The sequence below is a fragment of the Chrysochloris asiatica genome, unplaced genomic scaffold (assembly GCF_000296735.1).
Source record: "Chrysochloris asiatica unplaced genomic scaffold, ChrAsi1.0 scaffold00370, whole genome shotgun sequence".
NCBI classification, from domain to species: Eukaryota; Metazoa; Chordata; class Mammalia; order Afrosoricida; family Chrysochloridae; genus Chrysochloris; species Chrysochloris asiatica.
The window spans coordinates 1420298-1427852 of NW_006408888.1; the positions used below are offsets into that span (position 1 = coordinate 1420298).

At 40.2% G+C, this 7555-nt stretch overlaps 1 pseudogene; it reads right to left on the reverse strand.

Annotated features, from left to right (window-relative positions):
- Nucleotides 1–5417: 5417 nt before the first annotated feature.
- On the reverse strand, nucleotides 5418–6437 carry LOC102814801 (annotated as a pseudogene).
- Between the last annotated feature and the right edge of the window lie 1118 nt (nucleotides 6438–7555).

A 7555-nucleotide genomic window follows, 5' to 3' on the forward strand; every position in this document is an offset into this window, starting at 1 on the left:
TTTTTCTTTCAGAGTTTTATGTATGTCTGACCATTGCCTTCTTGCTTGCATGGCTTCTGCTGAGAGATCCTAACTTAATCTTACTTGCTTGCCTTTGTATGTAACACTTACATTTTTCCAAGCTGCTTTCCGAAGTGTCTCCTTATCTTTGATTTTGGAGAGCTTGATTATGATATGTTTTGGTGATTTTCTTTTGTGGTCTATCCTTCCTTGGGTTTGTTGGGCTTCTTGAATGTTTATCATTTCACTTTTCAGGATGTTAGAGAAATGTTCTTCCAGCAGTTCTTCAACTATTTCCTCTATGGACTTGTGTGATTCTTCTTGTTCTGGAATGCTGATAATTCTTAAGTTATTCCACTTCATGTTGTCCAACATGAATCTTAGACCTTCTTCAGATTTTTTTAATCCTTTTTTCTGTTTGTTATTCTATCTTAATGGTTTTGAGAGATTTGTCTTCCAGCTCACTGGTTCTGCCTTCCATCTCTTCTATTCTACTCCTTTGACCTTTCAGAGTATTGTCTATTTCTGATATTCTATTATTGATCATTTGGACCTCTTTCTGTAGATTTTGAATTATTTTCAATGCTGTATCAATCTTATTTGATTGTTCCTGAAGCACTTTCCTGACTTCTTCCTTATTTTTCTCAACTCCATTGTCAAGTGATTTGAAACATTTTATAATCATTTTTCTGAATCCCTTCTTAGGCATTTTCAAGGTCTGCCTTTCTTCCAGAATGGAGTCCAGGTCTACCTCTAGTTCATTTGTCTCATACATTTTATCTTGTTTCAGGACATGTGCTGATATGGTCATCTGCTTTTGCTTCTTGAACATGCTAAGTGTTTATTTGTGGCCTTAATGCTTAATTGAGTATGTGTCTTAGTATGTTTTATTCTTTCAGATTGCTTCCAGGTAGATGTGATCAGAATGTGGTCTTCCCTTTTCACTGTTCTTATTGCTTAACTCAGAGTAACTTTCACAGGTGTTGTCTGCCTCCAAGGTATATGGAAGTCAGTATTGGTTCTTGCATAGGTTTTTGTGTTTTAAAGAGTGTGTTTGCAGCTTGAATATATGGCAGCAGTTGCTGTCTCTTCTTAGATAATACACGGAAAGAAAGAGTTCCCCAAAGGTAGAATGAGGAACATAAAACAGCAAAACAACACCAGCAAAATACAAACAACAACAATAACAACAACAAAACAAGAATAAAGAAAAAAGCAACAACAACAACAAAACAACAAAATTAGACTGAATAATGTAGTCTGTAATCGCAGAAAAGGGAGAAGAGGGAGAAAAGGAGAAAAAAAATCTGTAGCCTATATGAGTATGACTTTAATGTCCTCTGTTCAGGTTCTTGCCTTCAAAGCTGCCTGAGAGATTTCAAGATGCCACTGTTGGTTGTTACGCTGTACCTCAGGATTTAATTTAATTTTCGGCCTGTTTTGTTTTTAAACTCTCTTTTCCTCCCTAAACCCCTGTCCTGTCCTTTCCTGTATTTAATTAAAAAACAAACAACCAAACAAACAAACAAATTCAGGGCCAGCTCTTGGGCTGAGAGTATCTGTGCACAAGCATGGCAGAAGAAACCACCAGTGGTGAGGATGAGGTGTGTCCAGTCTCTCAGGGACCCCCTTTAGTCACCAGAATGGAGGTGTGCCAACAGGGGGTGGGACAATTAACAGATACAAAAAAAGGAAACAAGAGCAAAGCAAACCCGACAACATGTATTGTCCACCTTTGCTCTGAGGTTCCTGTGGAATTTTTCCATGGTGTGTCTGCTCCTCCTTTTGGCCCTGCCATTTGGTTTCACTCAAATTGTCAGCTCCTGGCAGATTCAAAAATACATGATATCTTACTTATGCCACAAGTTCCACTGGCTATAAGCCTTCAAACCTTTTTAAATCTTCCTATCTTTGTGGTTCCGAGTTTCAGAGCTCTGCCCTGGATCTGCTTTGCCTGGTATTTTGTGGTATTGTTGATGCTGAAATTCACTGCACCTCCACCCTAGCCACCTTCAAGCCCTGCCTCCTGTTGTTGTCATTTGATCTCTTGACTGTTGCTTCTGTGAGTGTTGATAGTTGATCCAAGAAGAATGAAGTCCTTGACAACTTCAATCTTTTCTCCATTGATAAGAATTGTTTTATTGGTCCAGTGAGGATCTTTGGTGAGGATCTTCATTTTATTTACATTGAGATGTAATCCATACTGAAGGCTGTGCTCTTTGGTCTTTGGTCTTCAGCAGTAAGTCTTTTAAGTCCACTTCACTTTCAGCAAACAATGTTGTATTATCTGCATATCACAGGTTGTTAATGAGTCTCCCTCCAATCCTGAAGCGACATTTTTCTTCATATAACCCAGCTTCTCAGATTATTTGCTCAACATACAGGTTGAATAAGTATGGAGAAAGTATACAACCTTGTCACACACCTTTCTTAATTTTAAACCATTCAGTGTTCTCATGTTCTGTTCGAACAACTGCCTCTTGGTCCAGGTACAGATTCCTCAAGAGCACAATTAAGTGTTCCAGAATACTCATATTTCACAATGTTGTCCATAGCTTGTCATGATCCACACAATCAAAAACCTTTGCGTAGTCAATAAAGCACAGGTAAACATCTTTCTGATATTCTCTGCTTTCAGCCAAGATACATCAGACATCAAGATCCAAGATCCACCACTCATCTGTCAGTTTGTTGTACTGTGGTGGTCTGTGAGTTGCTGTGATTCTGAAAGCTATGTCACCAGTATTTTAATTACCATCAAGGTCACCCTGGTGGACAGGTTTCACTTGATCGTCCAGTTGAAGACAGACTAGGAAGAAAGAGTGATGAACTACTTCTGAATATTTAGTCACTGAAAACCTTATAAATAGCAGAGAAACACTGTCAGATATAGTGCCAGAAAACGAGCCCCTCAGGTTGGAAGACACTCAAAATGCAACTGGAGAAGAGCTGCCTCCTCAAAGTAGAGTTGACTGTGATGATGCGAATGGAGTAAAGCCCGTAGGAGAAAAGCCCAAGGGACCTTCATTTGCTGATGAACCATAACTCAAAATGAAGAGAAACAGCTGTAAACATCCACTGAAAATCGGAACATGGAATGTACAAAGTATGAATCTGGGAGAATTGAAAGTGTTCAAAAATGAAATGGAACGCATAAACATCTATATCTTAGGCATTAATGAGGTAAAATGGACTGGTGTTGGCACTAAATTAAAACTCATCAAATGCACAAATAGTCTAGACAATGCAATCTGAAAGATAAATAAAGAGAAACAATAGAATCAGACTTTAAAATATGTAATGTACCTAAAGGAGTCATGGTTTGCTCTGTGGGCTAATGATGATACTCTTTATACCTTTATAAATTTATAGTCTTGAAAACCATAAGGAGCAAGTTCTGTTCAGCTCTATAAATTGCTATGAGTCTGAATTGTTTTGATAGCAGTGTATAAATGGGTAATGCAGCCAAAGTAAATGCAATTGAGTCTAAACGGACAAGTATTTCTTGAAAGAAAACTAGGTAAGTCTTTTAGAATATGACATTGTTGCTCTGTCCTGTGGAGTTGGTTCCAACTCATATCAACCCTGTTTAGAGTTTCTAAGAACAACTGGTTAGTTTGTACTGCTGAACTTGCAGTTACCAATCCAGTACTTGTTTCAAAATGTCACCCCAGGCCTCAGAATATGATATTAGCTAGGATTAAATGCACAGAGTAACAATAAAGTATACAAACAACTATTTTGTAAGCAATTAAACAAACCAAAAAACAATTCAGCTTTGACTAAAGGAGACCAAGCCTGCTTAACCTGCCAAAAGACCTGTGGGCTCACAACTTTGTAAAGGAATAAAAAGGTTGAGAACATTTTATATCTAAAAGCATAGTATATTTTCAAAGAATGAGAGAAAAGAAGGGGTTTCTTTGTTAGAGAAGTCCAGCAGTAGAGAAAAAAGTATGGTAGACACATCTCGAGGGGTGCTGTAAAGTTGATTCAGATTCATTGGTTTCCAAGAATCATCTTGTGGATTTGAACCACCTACCTTGCAGTTAACAATCCCATGCTTACTCTACAGTGACACACAAGGACCCCAAGGAGAGGTTTAACTAACTGGAAACATTTCTTAGAAAGTTTTCAGAGTTGTTTTGGAAGAGCAATTGTCATAATTTCTAATCTTCTACTTTTTTAATGAGACAATTCAGTACAATTATTATATCTCTGTTAAATCATTGTGTACTAGATGCATGTGTTTGAGAGTGTTAACTTTCTTTTAGCTTATAGTTACTTGTATTAAGAAAATATAGATCTAGATCATTTTTGTGATACATAAAATTCTGGATCATGAGTGGGAGAGAATCTTTTACATGATAGTAACTGTGTCACAAAAGTAAGATTTTATATATTTATTTTTTAGCTTCAATTCTTTGTCCTTCTCTGTGTCCATGCCTGTTTCCTTATATATCTGAGAAATAATGTGTACCTTGACATACCCAGAGCTTGGATCTGACCACATGACACATTTAGATTAAAAAAAAAAAAACTTTAAGAGACATAGAAGAAGAAAAAGCTTGAATTGAGCTTCTGTTATTAATGGAAATTTCCTATAGAAATCCTGCCATCTTCAGTGATGATAGTACCATATATAGTGGCAACTTACTCGAAATCACAGTGACATCCATGATCCCAAATGTAGTGCAAAAAAAAAAAAAAAAATTCAGCTAAACACATATTTTGTAAAAAATCCAAACAGCTAAGCAAAACCTCTATCAGCAGACAGTCAGCCTACCTATAGATGTATTATTGTTGTTGTTAAGTGCCATCAAGTCAGTTTTGACTCATAGTGATCCTATATAGCGTTTCCCAGACTGTGAATATTTGCAGGAGTACAAAGCCTGATCTTTCTCTCATGGAGCAAGTGGTGGGCTCAAACTGCCTTCAGTGCACCTTGAACTTTTTCTGTCAGTACCGTGGTCCTTGATCATATGCTACATCTTAAAATGGCTGAATACTGATGATTTCTTTTTGGTGGAATGACTCTGTAAATTCCTTCCATCTTACTTTGATGCTTTCTGCATCATTCAAGATTTTGTCAATAGAATTCTTCAATATTTCCAGTCAAAACTTGCATTTACACTAGTTATTTTAGCTTGAGAAATGCTCAGCATATTCTTCCCTTTTGGTTTTCTAACTCTATGTCCTTTCACATTTCATTATAATACTTGACTTTGTCTTTTTTGTTTTTTCAACAAACAAAAAATATTTATTGAGCACCGACTATGTGTCAGGCAGTATTATAGAACCTTCTCAAGGGAAGGGGGAAAAAAGACAGAGGCAGAAAATGCAAATTCTGAGGGAGAGGAAAGGGGCAACTGAGGAAGAAGGCGGAGGGAGCTGAGAAGCCTGAAGTGATGGCCTCTGTCTTAGGCCTCTTTTTCGGCCTCCTTACCGAAATCCTCCTCCTCTTCTGCGGTGGCATCCTGGTATTGCTGGTACTCAAAGATGAGGTCGTTCATGTTGCTCTCAGCCTTGGTGAACTCCATCTTGTCCATACCCCCGCCTGTGTACCAGTGCAGGATGGCCTTCCGACAGAACATGGCGGTGAACTGCTCTGAGATGCGCTTGAAGAGCTCCTGGATGGCAATGCTGTTGCCAATGAAAGTGACTGCCATCTTGAGGCAACGGGGTGGGATGTCACAGACAGCCGTCTTGACGTTGTTGGGGATCTATTCCACAAAGTAGCTGCTATTCTTATTCTGTAGGTTGAACATCTGCTCATCTACCTCCTTCATGGACATCCGCCCCTGGAATACGGCAGCCACAGTGAGGTACCGGCCAGGGTGGGGTTCACAGGCAGCCATCACGTTCTTGGCATCGAAGACCTGTTGGGTGAGCTCAGGCACAGTGAGGGCCCAATACTGCTGGCTCCCATGGCTGGTTAGGAGGACAAAGCCAGGCATGAAGAAGTGGAGACATGGGAAGAGCAGCATGTTGACTGCTAGTTTGCGGAGGTCGGCATTGAGCTGACCAGGGCAGCGGAGGCAGGTGATAACACCGCTCATAATGGCTGAGACAAGATGGTTCAGGTCTCCATAGGTTGGTGTGGTCAGCTTGAGGGTGCGGAAGTAGATATCATAGAGGGCCTCATTATCGATGCAATAGGTCTCGTCAGTGTTCTCTACCAACTGGTGGACAGAGAGGGTGGCATTGTAGGGCTCAACCACAGTGTTAGATACTTTGGGTGAGGGCACCACACTGAAAGTGTTCATGATGCAGTCAGGATACTATTCGAGGATCTTGCTGATGAGCAAGGTGCCCATTCCAGAGCCGGTGCCCCCAACAAGTGAGTGGGTAGGCTGGAAGCCCTGAAGGCAATCACAGCTATCCGCTTCCTTCCGAACAACATCCAAGACGGAGTTAAGCGTCTCAGCCCCCTCTGTATAGTGACCCTTGGCTCAGTTGTTGCCTGACCAAAAACAAAGTTGTCTGGTCTGAAGATCTGGCCAAAAGCACCTGAGTGAACAGAGTCCATGGTCCCAGGTTCTAGATCCACCAAGATAGCCCGAGGAACATATTTGCCACCTGTGGCTTCATTGTAGTACACGGTAATGCGGTCAAGCTGCAGGTCACTGTCTCCGTGGTAGGTGCTAGTGGGGTCGATGCCATGTTCATCACTGATAACTTCCCAAAACTTGGCACCGATCTAGTTGCCACACTGACCAGCCTGGATGTGCACGATTTCATGATTTCCCTCATGGTGGAAATATGTTCTGGGTTGTTTTTTTTTTTTTTTTTTTTGCTCGCCTCCAGTGTGTGCAGGGCAAGAAAACGATATATAATTTTTGTCTTTGTGGATCACAGGCTACAAGGATGGAACGTGCCCCGGAGTCTGGAGTAGCGAGGTCCGAACGCGGCAGCAGAAAGGTTCTGAGAGCTTGACTTTGTCTTCTTAAGCTGCCCTTTGAAATTCTTTCTTCAGTTTTTTTAATTTCTTCATTTCTTCCATTCACTTTAGCTTAGCATCTCTACACTGTAGAACAAGTTTCAGAGTCTTTTCTGACATTTGCTTTGGTCTTTTCCTTCTTTCTTATCTCTTTTGGTCCTCAGTCATTAATGTCTAATGTATCAAATCTTTTCTTGAGATAATCTGTAAATTCAGGTGGTCTCTAAATTCAAAGTCATATTTTGACTCTTGTAGGAACACAAACTTAATGCTCCAAAATGTCCATGGCAAGGTTACATGCCATGCTCCTGCTATCCCTTCCCTATGCTCCTGCTATCTAAAAGTAGAAGATAACCCCCTCCTCCAGCTATCTTGTTCTTCTGCTTTAGTTATTCATATTCTAGGACAGTCCATCCTTCTACTTGCAGACACTCCTGAAACCTTATGACTCGCTTACCTCTCCTAGTTCCATATGTTACAGCATGACTAACAACCCCCATTTAAACGAGGAATCCGCTAAATCCTTTCAGTCCCATCTCATCCTATTTCCCCCCACCCCCACCCAACTTACCCTATGGAAAAATAATAAATAATCTTTTTACAGAGAAACCGCAAAGG